The sequence below is a fragment of the Pyxicephalus adspersus genome, chromosome 6 (assembly GCF_032062135.1).
Source record: "Pyxicephalus adspersus chromosome 6, UCB_Pads_2.0, whole genome shotgun sequence".
Classification (NCBI taxonomy): Eukaryota; Metazoa; Chordata; class Amphibia; order Anura; family Pyxicephalidae; genus Pyxicephalus; species Pyxicephalus adspersus.
In genome coordinates, this window is record NC_092863.1 from 35,878,370 (window position 1) to 35,896,942 (window position 18,573).

General features: G+C 36.7%; 1 long non-coding RNA gene across 2 annotated transcripts in view; it reads right to left on the reverse strand.

Annotated features, from left to right (window-relative positions):
* The window catches only part of LOC140333527 (uncharacterized), an 88,578-nt gene extending 81,079 nt beyond the window's left edge, over positions 1 to 7,499 (reverse strand). For both annotated transcript variants that reach the window (XR_011921386.1, XR_011921385.1), the window contains exon 1: positions 7,383 to 7,499. This is a non-coding gene — a long non-coding RNA (uncharacterized lncRNA). The remainder of the gene's footprint in view (positions 1 to 7,382) is intronic.
* Positions 7,500 to 18,573: the final 11,074 nt, after the last annotated feature.

The following is an 18,573-nucleotide window of genomic DNA, read 5'->3' on the forward strand; positions in this document are numbered from 1 at the left end:
CCTGTAGTCTAAATGAGGACAACTTGGTACCCTGCACTGACTAAGCCCCTAATTATAAAAAGATGAATATGTGCGGCTGTGCTGGGTATCATGTTATTTCATCTCACGCACACTCAGATGCATTGAATATTGTTGATGGTTTGTGCAGCTTCATTGTGCCTTGGCGGGAGCTCTCTGTTGGCAATCAACAAAAAGCTGCGTGTGTCTGAAGCTGCACTGTACAAACAGAGATTTATCCACTGTACCCAAAGTGACAAAGCAGTCATCATCCTTGTGTGTCTAGGCCTTGTTCTTTGCACTGTCTTTGATAAGCGCTCACTATTCTCCCAGCTGAGCTTTTCCTTTTCCTGCCAGAGAATCCCTGCAGCTGTCTCAGAATAACATTCATTTCCTTCCTGATTAAAAGTCTGGAGTGGTTGGACTCCCCAATGTAACACTGAGAGGGAAGATGGGAGCAGACAGCACATAAGTCAGGAGCTGGCACTGCCCCAATCACTAATGAACTGGCACTGATTATCTGATGAAAGAGAGGGAGAAACAGGACGTGTGCACACACAATGTCACAGTGTCATGGCCCGTGGACCAAAGACAATAACATGTGCACAGTTGACAAGGACAAGAGTCTTTTGAAATTTGAGCAATGCTTACACAAAGAAAAATTATTTCAGCAAGTTTTATTACTAGAACAAGCTTTAGACTTTTCTTTAAGAGGTAATTGTGGAAAAATCAGTAAGGAATTATGCAAAATGTTAAGATTATTTATAAGGCACCAGTCAAGTACCCATACAAAGCAGCAAAACATCTGCTGCAACATAATTTTATGCTTTTGAGTACTGTAAATTTTTAAAGCACTGTCCAATGCAAGGACAGCAGTGCTTAAGCAGAAATGGATAATAGTCTCTTGAGACCCACAAAATCTAGCTGGATAAAGAGTATAGCTGTAATGTGAGACAGCCTCTTATAATATCCCCAGTTTGCACTTAAGCTAATAAGACTTATCACATGATAAAGTTACTAGACAGTTGCTGATTGGGGGGGGGGGGGGCATAGGCCAATTTCACTACAAAGGCCTGGGGCTAAAGCTCCATTAGCTCCTTTATAAATCCAGACTATACAGACTCAAATTGTATGTAACTCTGCCATGTTGTGCTGCTAGCGTGAAAAACTGACATTTAAGTGCACTATAAGCTAATGCAGCATGAAGAGATAGATAGATAGATAGATAGATAGATAGATAGATAGATAGTGTTATAAGAATAATTAAGAATATTAAACAAGTAATGATGTCACAGGTTTTACCTGTTATATAACTAGGATTACAGGTAATCCAGAGGCTGATTGACAGACCTTTGCCCTAATGGCCCCTGCACAAATCATATATCAGTTTTTACCAACTCATGGTATTAGCTCGACTATGCATATGAGATACATATAATGCCCAGTTAGACAGCTAACCTTGCAAATTGTACAAAGAGGTGGAAGAACAATGTATATACTAAAAGCATTTGTAGAACTGTGGGTGGGGTGGGCATATAGGTAGTGCACAAGCAAAGAGCTCACGTAGTATATATATTTTTTTTCTAGCAATAATGCTAGGAAATGCTGGGGCAAAGAGCCCTGCCCTTTTAAATTCACAATCCAAAAACATAAGAAGTAGAAGTGGGAAATGGGAGCTGGTAAACTATACAAGGTGGAAGCATGTGCTACAAGGTTACTGCTAGATAATATAGTGGGAGGTGGTGGGAGATTTGGTAGCTGGTCAGAGTGATCTAGGTCAGATTGTAATAATTTTTGAAGAGGTCAATTTTTAGGTTGTGTTTTAGGAATGTAGTAGGGAAAAAAAGAAGAGTTGGTGACAGAAAAAAGATTTAAGTTAGGATGGTATCTGGAGATAAATTATGTAGGGGGGAGCCAGACTGTAGAGAACTTTATGTTAGAACTTTAAATTGTATAATTTGTGTATTAAGCCGACACTTTAGGGACTAAGAGAGGCAGCATTGGAGAGGTAAGGGAGAGAAAATGTGAATAGCTCATACAGCAAACTTCAGCATTGACTCTAGTAGAGGCAGGCAGCTTGTGGGTAGGTCACAGAGAAGCGTGTCCCTGTAGTCAAGCTGTGATGAGTGTATGCAAAGGCAGTTTAGTTGTATCATTACTGAGATGGGGCAAATGACAGAGATGAAATGACAGGAGGTGGTTAGCGTTTGCTTTAATTGATAGACTCAGGTTAATTATTACACTCAAACAATGGATATGAGGAGTAGGAGTTATTGGCATGTTATTATTGTTTATTGGTATGTCATGTGGGAGAGTTGGATTAATGAAAATTTCATTTTTATGAGCAAAAAGTGAGAGAAGAGGGAACATAAGAGAGAAGATATCATTTAACAATCAGGGACATGAGAAGTTAATAGAGTTAGATTAATAGCAAAGAGACAGATTTGGGTCTTCAACATATAGATGATAATAGAAAAATAGCTAAATAGGCTGATAAGTTGGCCAGGACCAAGGATATACACAAAAAAGGTTTTCAAGGCTTGAACCTCAGCAGAAAGTGGTGCAGGGAGAAGGTGAACTTAGAATGTGTAACACTGAAAGTTCTACTAGTGAGGTAGGAGCAATGCCAAGTAGACCCTGGATGCTCAGGGGCAGGAAGATTTGAAAAAGCAGAGGATGGTTCAGTGTGTCAAAAGCTGAAAAGAGCTTCAGTACATTGAGTACAGAAAAGCAGTCTTTAGATCTATCATGATAACAAATTGTTGGTCACTTGTATGAGGTCTGTTTTAGTGGAGTGATGAAAGCAGAAGCAAACTGGTACTAAAGGACTTTGTCTTGGCATTGGTTTGAACCAAAAGTAAACTTGTCTTTACACAAACATGTTAACATTGTCAATGCCTTTTACATTTTTTTATTTGTAAACAGCTGTGACACAGGATCAGTGTTTGTGATTTCAGGAAAGATGCCAAAGCGTGGTCACAAAAAGGATATGATACACGTTGAGCTTTTCTTATGTAGTTATTTATATTTTTTCACAATGAGCTGTCATTAACTTTAGCAAAGTCTCAACAATATCCCTGGGTGTTTTCTTCCTTCTCATTTGGCCTGGATGTGAATGACTATCTTTCTGGCACTGACAAGCAGATTTTACTGATAAGTTTATTTAGCTGTTTATTCATTAGGGTTAGAGTTTCCAGTAATGCTCTCCAAGAAATCTCCAAGTAGAGTATTAGTATAGACAACAATATGCTTTTCACACATGTATTAGGAACAATGCAAGCAAAACTTCTCTGCTTCAAGGATGCGCTGCAAATCAGTAAAACCGTACTATAGGTTGCTGCCCTTACCTTACCCTAACTATATTACTTCTTCATTACTAGGTGATTCATCCTACATTCTATGAATCCATACTGTCAGGGAGCACATCATCATTCCACCATGGGCTCATAAAGGAATGCTGCAGAGATACCGTGTTCATCTCTGCAGTGTTTAGATCTGGTGGATTACTTATCATATCCCAGGAAGAAACTGGGAAACATTTTTGTATATTGATTTTTATTGAAAAGGTATAGATGGGGTGTGCTCCTGGTTGGTGTGCTCCAAGGAGCAAATGCTACAGTTCAGCTTTACTATTTAAACATGATTACATTTTATCTAATTTGATTTTTTTATATGAAGTTATGTTGAATACCTTCCCTATGCTTGACATTGGCAGACTGCTCTAAGCTAAATGTTGTCAAATGTCTAAAGAAATGCAGCCTTGAAAATGGCTACTCCTAAATCCTTAAAATGTTCACCATGAATATAGCAGAACATCACTGTGGTTGATTTTTGTAAAAACATATTAGGAGTATCTTTCCTAGCCAGACCACAGCCCAATCAGATCATCTTTTATTTGGACTCGCAATATATCACAGACTGGGGAAAATTTTGAAACTTTAGAACTCTCTGAACATAGATATGTCTATATTTACATTAGTTGTTTGCATCTGTGGTTTATTCACCTCCCAACTGCTGATGTGTGAATAGACCACACATATGTGGGTGGAGGGTAACAAGGTTATCCATGGTTAAAAAAAAATACAGCTTGCAGTGTTTTAATCTCTGCAGTAACCACCTGACAAATGCCTGGAAATATGCAAACAACCGCTATGGGTACATTTCCAGAAGTTCTTACTGCAAGTAAAAACTTAGCTATAGTGTGGTTGATGAAGAATAGAGGTTGTGTGTGTTCTTTCAGTGTCAAGTAGAACACTGGTGAGCAGTGGTGAACCTGGTCAGGTTGGCTGCATTATCCAACTTAAAGGTGGTCTGCATGTTTAGCCAAATGTTAAAGCTGTGAAGCTTCTATGTTCCAGTCATGTAAAGCAACTGGATTCCTAAATAATGGTGCCAGACCTCTTCTCTTACTAATGCAGGCTGTCATCAAAGAGAGATCACTGTGCCAAGCAGTTTACTGGACTGTTCTTCCTCAGTTTGGTGTACTCAACAGTTAATGGGACTATGATTTATTGGGTATGCATGCCCCACGCGGTAAGGAATGTTGAACTGGAGTTGGACACCAGACAGTTTACTCCATCATCATATAATAAACTTGAATTATGTGAGGTTATGTATGTGGGATTCACCTACAAATTCAAATAAAAATGTATTCTGCAATAGTAAAGAACCACATTGTAAAAAAAAAGTGTCTGCGAGTGATTGCTTTGCAAAGGTGGAATAAATATAGTTACTGAGGGTACTAGCGGGAAGTTTAGGCATTCCAGAATAAAACATGTAGCCTTGTTTGAAAAAATGTATATACACTGTATATCCTGTGCAGCATAATGTTTCCTTAGTCTAAAGTCTATATCATTCTTTTCTTAAAGGCTTTACAGAAAAATGGCCCTCCTAGCTGCTCCTATTGCTGTATCTTGACTACAAACAAGTACAATTGGCAAATCTTTAAAGTCATATTGCCTATATAAATAAAATAAAACCCTCTGCTTGAATGTAGCTCTTTCACTGGATATTTGGCCTTACTTATGGTAGTTACTAGTGGGTTATTTGCACAAATGACCTGAGCCAGCACCCTTTCTCAACTGATAAGACATGTCACTTGACACTCCATCATGTGCCCTGCTGAAAGCCATGAGAGGTTGTTTATTTTGTTCAGTTTATTTTTACCACCACATTATTTATTTTGTTTAGAGTACTTTTCTAACTAGTGTGGTCTGTAGGCAAACTAGTATCCAAACTAAGATAATCCCTCCAAAGTAAAGGACTAGAATATGTGATGATTCCAGCCAACAGAGTATAGACAAATATAGTATGCTCCAGTTAATAACAGGCCAGACTTCTAATCTCCATTTGCTAAACCCTGTTATTTTATATGTTGAAATAAGCAATTACTTGGAAAAGCTGGAAAATCTTGTTAAAAATTACCATTTGCTTGAAAAAGTTTGCATGCTTAAACATGCGGACACACATTTTTTTTTTGCTTCTATATATATTGCTTCAAACATTTTTGCTTCTATATATAGTCTTAATGTTATATAATAAAACTGTTATTAGTATACAAACTTAACTCAAGTACTGCCAATGATGGATCCATTTTTAAGGCTAGATTTAGGCCACAGTTGTGGTATTCAATTGCTCTTAAAGTGTATGTTTGGGAATTTTTCAAATATTTAGTACATGTTTGAGTTGATTTGCCTGTGAGTACAGAAAAGTACTTGTTAAATACTCCAGTGTGTGATGAGCTGACAATGTTGTCTCAGATGAACTGAAATTGCAATAGCACTGCATGAGTTTCACATTGTTAGAAACAGAACCCCCTTCTACCAATTTCCATAATAAAAGGGGGTAAATGTTGGATGTGGACATGACAGGGTAATATAATTGTTTTTCTACTTAAAATATCAAAATGGTGAGGTGTGGTTGAAGTCTGTGAAAGCAACAACAGACCAGCATTAGCAAACAACAGCAGATGTTCTCTTTTTATTTTTCAAATTTTAGGAGATAATGTAATCCATCTGTGATTGCCAAATACAAGACCACACTGACTTCACAATCACAGAGAGATCTTGGGAAATATATATGTACTAGAAATCCAAGCAGTTTGTTTTGTCTGTTCACTACTACTGTCTAGTACCCACAAAATTGAATTTCATTTTATTGCCCAGGCTGTAGGGTACTATCGGGGAGGCTATAACCCAGACACAAAATATCATTGAATGGTCAAATAACACATTTCATAGAGTGTGCAGTTTGTAGTCATTTTTGCCAGGTAATACTTTTGAGTGCAAACCCCACAAATTACTGTTCAATACATTTTTTTTTGTATTTGTCTGATTGATCAATGGTGATGCTTTTAATAGCCGTAGCCTGTATATTTGAGAATTGAATAATATATGACGTTTTTTTCAAAGAGCATCCAGCAACTTAGATGATTGAAAACTTGAACAGATGATTGATTTCATGATCTATGATTTTTTGAAACCACAAGTGTTCGAGCCCGGCAGATGTGATCAGTCTATATGTCTGTATTCATAACAAGTGTTCATGATGTAGTCAGTAGTACTGCTCTGTGAATCCGCGTGTCCTATTGTGTGTTACTTCCCCCACCTCCTAGATTGTAAGCTTATCGGGGCAGGGTCATCTCCTTCTTCTGTGTCACTGTCTGTATTCATCTGTCATTTGCAACCCCTATTTAATGTACAGCGCTGCGTAATTTGTTGGAGCTTTATAAATCTTGTTTATTAATAGAAATAATAATAATAATAATTATTATTATTGTAAGTATAAAGTCAAGGGTTGTGATATTATCTGCAATTTGCAAATGCCTCATTTACAATTACTTTTATTTAGCATCTGCACAGAGATCAACTGAAAAACCCATTTCCTTCTGGAATATGTTTTCCTGCATTACTGTAGTGTTATTACCCCCTATGTTTCTCCCCTTTTTTTTCTCTTTTTTCTGTATCCTGTTGAAAATTTCAATAAAAATACAATTTCAAAAAAACCCATTTCCAAAATGTTATCACAATAGTACATGACTGTGAGCTAATGTATTTTTCATGTGGCAACTATCGTACCTATCAAACTTCCTATATCATAATGGGTTATGTTAAATTTTAGATATTCTAATATATATGATAACATACCAACATTTATTATTTAATACCAGATGGGCTTGATGAGACTTTTAATCTGGGGAAAACATGTTTTTTTCTCTTACATTTTACTAAGAATTAACATCAATTAAACTAATGATCCTTGATTTCTGAAGTTCTGTGATCTTTGAGGACGGACCTTGAATGGGTCCTAAGCCAATCAGAACACAAAAATCAACACCTTGTCCTACCAGCTTATGGATAACTACAGAATTTAAGTCGAGGACTTACTTGAGGATCTTACTGCTTCATCCTCTGATGTACATAAAGGGGTTAAAATTAACTCTTCTTAAGTATCGGCAGGTATCCAGACCTCCAGTCTTTAAGTGCAGGCGGGTGTGCACACATTGCTTCCTGTTTTTCCTCTCCCTTTCCCCTGCTGGATAAATGCAATGATCCTACAAGCAGCAAAGGAACCCAGAATTACTGATTGCTGTTTTTTCAGAAGGGCTCCTCTGACCCTCTTAAGACAATGGCAGGAAAACGCTTAGAGACAGGCTGATGTTTTCCCCAAATGTATATATATTTTCTTTCAATCAGGTCTTTTTTTATCTTAAGTTCTCCTTCCTGGTCTCTTCACCAGTGAATCACATTTGGCCTTCAGACCATGATTTAAATTAAAGCTCCAGATTTTATTTTGGTATCTCAAGGGGTTATGAATGATTGAAAAAAAGAGCTATTTATTTAAATCATTTTATTAATTTATTTAAATAAAACACTATTTTTTAATGCAAAAAACATAATTACCTCCAATCCTTACAATCCAATACTGTTGGAAGGCTCCTGCCGATATGACCAGTCAAGATAGTGCTAGAGCCATGGTTGAGCCTTTTCTTGTTTTGTTCAAAAATACCAGGAACACGTAGACAGGCACCTCAAGCAAATAGTCCCACTAGAAAGAACGTTACATTATACAACCATAAAACAATACACTACCACCTAATGGCAGAAATGCCAATAAAAATATATATTGTTACACCTACAACTGTATAAACAACATGCTAACAATTACAAGCATATTACAAGACAGATATGTAGAATGCAGAGCATTGTACAGTTGGCCATGCTGATGGACAGCCCAAGGGAAGGATCCACATCTCCACCAAAGGAGGACCAGATGAAAGACCATTCTTGTATTTGTCTTTATGTATGAATAAATAAAATGAGCATTATAGAATACCACAATCTCATGATGCTGTCAGAAAACAGTTGTTGTAGATAATGGGTAAAAAAAATGAATACATACAGAAAATAAAAAACTTGTTTTGACATTTTAGGTCACATTTAGAAGTGTTTGATTTCCATGCTCAAAAAATCTCAACAGTTATATGCACAAAACTTAGGAATGAGTTTAGACAGGCAACATATGTCTGACACGGAGAGTTATTTACCTATGAACATCCAGGTTATGCTGAAGAAGTGACCCTTAGTGTAGAATGTCATGTGTTTTCAAGTACAAAAAGTTTTATTACTTTTACATGAATAATGAACATACCATTGGGGCAAGAAGTTATGTTAGAGGTTGGAGCTGTTTCCACAAAGCAAACCGAAAGAAAATATAGCCAGGTTGGCCCAAGATAATGCAGATGTCTCCATACTTCATTACACTGGGGTTCCAACAAACTGAAAAACAAAAAAAGAAGCACTCATGAAAGCCATCATGACCTTCTAGTATATTTCTGACCAGCTCCATCTAGCTTAGTGTTGCATAAAGGGTTAAAATACCCTGTGATGGAGTCATGTAGGAGAGTCAGAGAACAGCTCTTACACTCAACAAAGTGTCCTGGATCTCCAGAAGTCCAACCTGACCTTACCTGAACACTGTTCTATTCCCTATTTAATGTACAGTGCTGCGTACTATGTTGGCGCTAAATAATTCCTGTTTATTAATAATAATAATAATAATAATAATAATAATACTCAATAATACAATCGCTCCCTGACCAGTGCTGACTGCAGCAGTATTCGGGAAGAGGTATTAAGACCAATGGAAAGCTGAGTCGCTTTGTGTCTCCCTAGCTGCAGTACTTAGTTAAAAAAAGTCATATTTTACCGTATATGCAGCCCAGACTATATTACAATAAAAATTATGGGGATTTTACTGAGTCAAACCTTCTCTACAACATCTAAATAATTGAAATTTGATATTTTAAAATGCTAAGATAAGATAGCGGTGAAAAAAACTACATTTAAAGAGCTGTTTACATAAAATACAGGTCAGTTCAAAATGTTCACAAACTGTCCCACAACTGTAAGTTAATTAAAAAAGAACCTGTTACCATAATTTTTACCTGTTAGGTATTTGACTCCAGTGGAATCCTCCATTCTCTTTCTCCCATCAACTTAATACTTTGGGGCATTCCTGTACTTTTACACTTGACTGCAACTGACATGACTACTACAGTATTTTCCACTAATCACTAAACTTGCCCATTCACTTGCAATGAGTTTAAAATTGAAAACTGAAGTTTTGTTCAACTTTGTGCAGACCCTTTTTTGGTATGTTGCATAATGTGACAAGTAGTAATCTATTTTGCATTAGGACAATTTATTCTAATAATTATTGGACTGGCATCAAATAATCTGGGACAGAGCCTCTTGTCAACATAAAAAAAAGTCCTAAAAATGAACATGCAGCACCTTTTGCAGTAGCACGCATGCAGTAGCGCATTATTGTGCATTGTGGAGCACTGTGAAGCATGTTCGCTAGCCCTAGGTTGTCTTATTTCACTCAAAACATATGCTAAGGTAATGCATGCATTACTACAATTGCACCTCTGCAAAGCTGCTGGTAATAATGGGGTATGATAGCTGGTAAACAGAAGAAATATGTGTGTGAAACTTCAGTTGCACATATATTTCCAGCATTCAGTTATCATAAAAATCATTTTAGTTTGGATTTAATCTTTGCACTCACAATGAGAACTGCCTGTTCTTGGTTCTTTCATCATATCATACTAAAGATGAATAAATGGGTAGTAAAACTTTACACATAGGAGCAATCAAATTCGGGCAATGAAGTTTGCTGCCTTTTCATTAATCCTCAGGCTTCATATTCAGAAGTTAAAAATAGATTTTCCTGTAGAAAACAAATCCTCCTTGTAGTTTCTGTAAAACCTGAAGAGGTTAAGTGTGAGCAGACACTCGGCCATCTGCCTATAGATTTTTAAGTAACCCCACACAAAGGGGGCATGTCCCAGAAATGTTTTATTTATTTATTTTACAACTTGTTAAGAGAGAGAAGTCAGCAGATGGTTTCCTGGACAGTTTACTGAAACTGAGGGTTTAAATTCCACTTTTAGCTGTTGTGATGTCTTTTACCTCTGGCACTCTTCTAGTCTCTCTCCTGAAATCTGCACCTAAGGCCTTGTGGAAGGTAATAAATACACTTTCTAACAAAGCCATCTGTTAATGCGCTGCACCTTCTGCTGACTGGCAGTATGCCGTAGGCAACATGTGAAGCATAACAGTGTACACTCAATTATTAACAACAGCAGCAATTAAAAGAGATTTTAATGTATGCAAAGAGTTAACATTATGTCATTCAGCTCCCCATTCTAAAATGTCCCAAATGTTTATTATCTCAGACCAGATTTTTTATGGCTGCTTATGTATTACTTATGTTTGGTAAATTGGCCACAATATTGTGCATTTGGAAAACAAAAGCGAAATTTCATGTGGTTATAAAAAAAAATCTACTCCTATTTAAGAGTTATCAGCTTTTTCTTTGTCTACTCTCAGACTGTGGTGTGTTCCAGACCAGTTTGTATGACCCAGCTGCAGTATAATAAACAGAGAGGAAATACAAGACCTGCCTATACTTTAGGTCAATTTCTGATCTGATCAAACAATCAGATCTGAAGTCTATCAGAAGTAAAATTGATTTTTGGCTGATGGTTACTAACTGATTTGTTGTGAATGTTGGTAATTTCTATTTAAAAGTATTGTATAGTACATACAACCATCATTTACTTTCACACAAGGTCCTGATCACTTTTATGTATAAACAATTTGTATTGTTCTGTAATGTGCTTTTACTTTTTAACAATATGTGTGTTCTATTGCAACACAGAACAAAGCTGGCACGAAAAGGAAGTACATTCTTGTTTACTATGTGGCCAGATAACTATCAGAAGGACAGAATATTGTGAACATGTGTACAATGTTTAGGGGCTTCCAACAGATCAACTACCAATCTGAAATTCTAACAAACTGGTTGGTTGAGTACAAAATTGGCAGCAGATCTGTTCCTTTGTACCAGACCTTAAACATAAATACACAACTTTTGCCAAGTAGGAGATCAAAAAAATGTGTTATAACATAATGTGTAGCGGCTTTATATTTCTGTTTGTGATAACATCCACCCTATCACATATATACCATCTGGTACAAGTGTGGTTACACTTACAGTGAAATCATTAGGCTATGTACTATGTGTCAGATGATTATTGCCCAAGACGAACGGTCATGCTGGTCTTTGACAAGAATATGACATGAGTACAGTGGTCACCCGACCTTGGGGCTGATCAGGAAATAAAGCTATGTAAGTCAAGAGAGGAGAGCACACCAGGGTGCTGTTTGCTTGCCCTCCCCTCCCCTCTTCACAGAACAGAAGGGGCGATGGCACTGAAACATTTATTCCCATTCATAGATTTCTCCACACCTTCTCTTTTGGTGACAACTGTTATCCAGTGGCACAGACAAGAAAAACCTGACAAGGGTTCTAATTCTTTCCATTCTAGCCAGAACTTAAAAAAAGCTAAACATTTATCTAAAGTGGTAAATGAAGTACATTACACACAGTACAAACCACAGTACAGAAGTGAAGTAAGATAAACCCTACATTTCAGGCTCAGCCTGTCCTCAGTTTACCTTTATGAAAAATTCTTTTCATGAAAAAGGGAGTTTTCTTTTCCTTAGGGGAAAATAGAAGTTTCAGAAATCAGGTGCAGAGATTTTTCAGAATACAGGACTGCTGTGAATAGTTAAACTAGTTCCCAGAAAAGTAGAGTACTTAACACCTTTTTGTGTGCACATTCTGCACTACTATTGGTGCCGCTGTATCAATGCCAGTCCAACAAAGGTACAGAATTATAAATGGCTCCAACACATCTAATACAAACTTGGATCAGGTGGAGTACTCTGTCATTACTTTTCCCTCAATTGTGATTTTTCAAAGTCTTTATGATGAAGCAATAATTTGCAAAATGCGTCGAGTAAATATGGGTGCCGCATGAACAGAGAACTATTTTGTAACAATGTGAAGAAATGTTCTGTTCTTTATCATATAATTTTTGTTATTTTAGGAATATTTATCTGCATAAATATGGAAATTATATCCCCTATCAATGCATATAGATATTCAATTAAAGAAGGTTCATGCACAAATAATAGCTAGTCACTCAAACAGTTTAATTAAGGAAACAAGGTAAAACAAAGTACACAGCAATATTGTCAGATATTTAAACACCTAGGAACTTCAATCAATGATACATATATATCACATGGACATAAAGTATACATACGTTATATATACATTTAGATCTATCCACATATATCTATAAATATCTATAAACAATCTTGAGGTGCAACATTTTGAAGACCATGTTTCTCCTGTGTTGTGATTCTAATGTACAATAAATTAAATGGTTTCTTCAAATATATACATATTTATGATCTATCTATGCCTGAAAAGTCCCTTTTAGCTATTTTTACTTTTGTTTCCAGAACTTTATAAAGCAAAAAACTATCTCTAAATATGAGATCAATGTGATCCACTAGCCTTAGGCAAATAAAAATATGTTTAATTCCAATCTACCATATTTTTAAGTAGCCAATACATATTGCCAATTTCCATTCTCACAAATATATATATATATATATATATATATATATATATATATATATATATATATGTCATAAACAATAAAACATTTTATTGTAATGTGATCCTTGCCCCAGGCCCATGGAAGTTTTAAAGAGGAATGCCCTGCATGGCCATAGACAGGTTGCTTTTTCTAGTGAGTCAATGAAGATTAGAGAAATCCAACAATTACAAGGGAAAGGGCAAGGAAAACAATTGCCGTGGCTGGGGAAGTGAGGAAAACCAACAAGGGATTCTTCAGTTTGTTAAGAAAAACAGCACTTGAAGGGGGTTCATTGTGTTCTCCATGTTTTTCCTGACCGTTTGTTTCAACAGTAGTAAACCAACTTTTGAACAAATTCAGAATTCTTCATATCATAAACAATTCCCAACAACAGTTGTTGATTTCTCGATTGTCAATGTCCTTTCTAAAAAGTGAAAACATTTTTATGAATTTTTTCTTTGCAAATTTTCATCAATTTGGATGTTCAGCCTTTCATTACCCAATGCTGCAAAGCCAGAAAAAGTGTGTTAAATGGAGAGTGTGGGATCTGTAGTTATATTGATGTTTTCTGCTTTCATCACACTATATACTTCATCTTACCCTTGTCACTACTGGGCGCCAAGTGACATCCGTGTATGATTTCCCTGCATATGTAAGAGGTTTGCAAGATACAATCCTGCTGTTTGAGACAACCTGCACAATTTCTACAAGCTTCGGCAGATAACAGGAGTGTCGTTGAAAGGTTAAAACCTGGCACAGGCTTAAATACGTAGCTGTAAGGAAATTACCCTAGGTGTAGGTAAGAAATATTGCAATGTTTTTAAATCATCAGTATTAACTTTTTTAAAACAATTGTTTTCCTGTTTTTTGTAATACAGACTTTACCTAATCCCATTCTGTCTACCTTTTTTTTTAGCTGCAGATTAAATAGTATTTCAGAAATCTCTACATCCCCAGACCCCTTCCTGTCTATTTTTTGTCTAATGTTTGGATTACTGAAATGAGATGAAATGCTGTCAGGTATTAAGGTTAAGGTATCACAAAGGTATTTTCATGTGTCAAGAATGTTTTATAAATGTACCATTTTGTACCAGTGCTGGTTTCAATCTCATTTTAAAAAAAAAGATCATTAACATGGTGGAACAACCAAGATCAATACATTCAGTGAACTACTTCTGACCTTTTTGCCAATAATGATCTCTCAACAGACAACAAGTGATAAAGTATACAGGAAGTTTATTTTTTGGAGTGTATGCAATGCCACTGACTGTCACGTCCCATGGACATGTACGACATATGATATTGATAGACTGGCATTCAAGATGCAGATGGTACCATAGTAATGCAGGCAATTATTTTACCAAGAAAATCAAGCAGGGAAAAGTGTCCCTATCACACCAGGCCTTGCCACTGTTACATGAGTGACTTTGAAAATGGCAGTTTACATTAATGTTCACCAATTCCTTCTCTCTCTTCTTTGAGCACCAAGTTGGGAGATGCTACTGATGCTGATGTCGCAAACACTCCACTTCATTTTACTGTGTACCCATAATCGGCTTAAAAATTTAATCAAGTACATCCCCCTGACTGTTTACATTCCACAAAACAGAATTTACACCAGACTGCACCACAGACAACAGGGTCCCAACCACTGCCAACCATTGTGGCAGCATTGGTGCCGCTCACTGCGGGTCTGAAATGGCTCTTATATTGCTTGCATTTAAAAATATACACCAAATGAGGTATCATTTATTTGTGTGCTTTATATCTGAGTTAAAGTCAACATTTTTACCTTACATAAAAGGGTATACAACTACCCCTTTATGTCTTGATCGAGCCTCCCGGGATACCTACGACATGCATCCCTGGATGTTCTGTCTGTTCCTTAAGTTTTTTTTTCTCCTTCACAGCAGCTACGTCACAGTGCGAGATCGTGTGATGAAGAAAGAAGACCGAAGAAGAAGGCGGAAGAGCAGAATGTAGATGGCAGTGCCCGGTGCTTCCCCTACTCCGAGATGAAGAGGAATCCCAGGACGACGTGGGACCGGATTGTGGGAAGGACCAGCACCATAAATCTGCTTTAAGTTCAGTTTGAAAGGTTACTTAAACTGGTATCTGACAGGCATGGGTGTCTGATTACTGGTGAGAACTGGTGGCTAAACACATCGGCACTAACTGTTGTTCTACTACCTCCTCTATAGTGGGTCTTCTTCATTTCCACAATAAACCATAGAGGAGACATAGAAAGTAGATGGGTGGTTAATGGGCAGCTGTTAAGTGTTTAGGCATCCATAATCACCTATTACTTGTGAATGAACCACATATCTGTTTCTGCCCTTAAAGTGAATCTGAAATATATTTTAACAGTTCTACTGGTCCTCCCTGCATTAAAATATGGCTGTCCTAAGTACCTCATTCTTAAAGCAGGACCCCCTTTGAACTTTGTTTTGTTTTTTTTGCCAAAGCCAAGGCCATGTTCTGTGTGAGGCTACCTTGGAAAGAACCAAACCTCAACCACCAAGTTGAAGTCAAAATGAGAGAGGACATAAACGGTCTAGATTCCAAAATACACTCCGGGAGAGTAGAAAAAAGAAAACTATATGTCAGACCTACATTTTTATGCTTTAAGGTAATTAGGAACATGAAGCAATGACTCTAACTTTAATATTCTTTGGCCACTTACAGGAAAATTATGATGAATAACATTATTTTTTCATTAGATTTTTTATCTTTTTTACTATTTACATAGAGTCTTTGCTTTACAAATAAACAATTAAATACACAGTACACCCGTGCAACTTGTGTGGAAGAGCAAAATGGTAAAAAGTATAGCAGAAGGTGTTTGTATTCTGATTGAATTTCAATATTCCTGGTAGCATTGGTTCAACTAACATATTATGGAAAAAGAGCCACCTCTTTAATCTGCAGAAGAATGAAACAGAGTAAATACAATGTATTAATAATGTTGTTAGATTGTATTTCTCAATGATACCTTACCAATGTTTAGAATTCCAGTTTTATTAAGCAGACTGTGCAAAAAGGAAGCCTCAGCCATCATTTGGACAGCTGGTAGCAGGAGAAGCGAGGGGAGTGAACAGGAAGGAGTATAGGACCTACACCCTAGAGTGGGAGGGGGACAGGACATACAACGTAGACCATGTGTACATAAATTAAGTTCAAGGAGTACATCGAATGTCTAAACACTTCAATAAGTAAAAAATATTTACTACAATTACTACATATTTTCTTTGAGGTGCATAGAAAACATAAAAACCCTTCCAAATAATTATATGAAAAAGCAGCCTGCGTCTCCCTGGGTGAGACGCAGTCATTTCTCTTTCTTCTGCGTCTCTCATATGTATGCTACTGTTGTGCAAGGGTCAAGTAGGGTCCCAATGTTTATACAATTTTCTCAAGGTTATGTCTTCTGTCTATTACGTCTGTGTCTGCCAGTCCAGGCCCATTTTTCGAAATAAATAAAATCACCATTATTTTGTATAAGGTGGGTAAGGTCGGAGCAATTTTTACTGTCTGCATCATATCGTTAGATATTGGGGCGTCAACAATTTAAATAGTTCAATGTAATCTCTGTAAAAAGAAGGAATTCAGTATAAAAACATTCCTACTCAGGACCAAAAACTAAATTCAAATGATTTTCCTATTTTACAGGTCATACCAATGCTTGATATATTGTGACAACAAATAATTTTATGAGATTACTGTATTTATATTGATGATAGATAAGACAATTGTGTGTTGAAAAAATTAAAGTAAAAGGCTTTTTCTGCCTATAGGACAAAGTCTTCTGTGCTCGGTGGCCAATCCGGTTTTGGATTTAATATATGTACAAGCACAAAAACAAAATGAGACATATCAAACATCCTGCACCTTCAATCCCATAATTTGCCAGATAAAATTTGTATATTTATATAAACAAATAAGCTACAAAGCAGGTTTTCTAGGACCAACTTTCTGTCTAAGTAATCTTGACTGATGAGCCCCAGAGAAACTAATTACTGGCCTGTCCTGAGGTTCTGGGGCTTTCCCAGAAGCTGTGTATGATCCGGGTCTTTGTGAGAGACATGTAACAGCTGGACTGAGACAGAGAGCCAGGAGAACTGATGAGAGGTGAAGAGCAGCAGGTCAATAACTTCATAGTGAATGTCAGGTATGGAAAAGTGCCCTGAGTTAACCCTTTTCTCTCTGGGAAAGTAACTTCATAACTAAAGGATTTCAATTAGTACTACTGGCACAAGCTACACTGAAAATATTTAAAATCCAGGAAAGAGATGTAGGACAGCTTGGACAGATTAAATTAAATTGGACGGAATAAAGGTGGCCAAATATATTTGATGATGGACACATCCTGAAGCCTTGTCTTCCAGTCAATGCTCGCAGGGGAACAAAATCTATTTGGAGATTAACTAAACTTAGAAAACAAAAAATCACCAGGAGGTAGTACTAATTGACAAAATAGGCAAGTAATGTATTTTCCCGACTCCTGGGGAATTTTTGTTTAAGCTTTACATTGTGGGGCCCATGGACCATGTAGTGTAGAGCTACACTCTGTGTGTGGCAGTGCCATACATAGAGCTAGCCACTGATGACACTTAGGAGTTGCATCATAAGTGGCCAACAAATGGCCAAGGAGGGTCTCTATATTCATGGAAGTCTGCCATGGAGCCGGTGGAAAAGATGGCCCCTTCCCAGAGCAGGTCCTGGACCTGTAATCGCTGCAGGGCAGTTGCACAAGAGTATGTGCCTTAATCAGCAAGCAAGTTGTGCATACTAGCTGATTATGGCAGAAGCTCACTTTCCACCAACAAGTTTTTTTCCACTTTAATTTGAATACTCACCAGGGGAACAGACAAGGCCAAGGCCGGACAACTTGATCAAGCAGTCAATTTGATTTTTTCATAGATTCAATTTGATTCAATCAATCATAGAATCAATTTGATTTGATTCAATCAATCAAAATTAATTTAAAAAAATGAATAATCAAGTGTAGAATTAAAGAACATTGATCAGTTAGATCCCCCCAAAAAATATATAAGCCAATCAAATTGAAAGTGAGTGGAAAGAAGTTGTTTGCTAGCCTAATTTTTAAACCTGTCTAAACACTCCAAGAACTGTCAGCCAGGGAGCGTTTGTTGTTTCAATTATCATCTTAAGTCTATGGCCAGCTTAGCAAGCGTCAAGATCCAAGATAACCATTTGCTGTTTGAATTAGCACAGCACACAGGAACATGAACACACACCAAACCACATGACTTTTCTTTGAACAATCACTGCTACAACCAATTATTTTTTTCAGTGATTATTCAGTGAAACTTTGTAAATTTTTTATGCAAAGTTTCAATTATAGGAGCTTTTAGAGTTAAAGACAAAAAAACAATGTTCCTATTTAACTCCTTGTTAAAATTAATTAGCCATAATTAACCATTTCCTCTCCTTCTGCTCCTAGCTAAGTGGTATTTCTATTTTTCTTTTCATTTATTTTGTAGAAGTTTTACATCAGGGTAAATACAGACACTAGAAATTAACAAATTTTCATT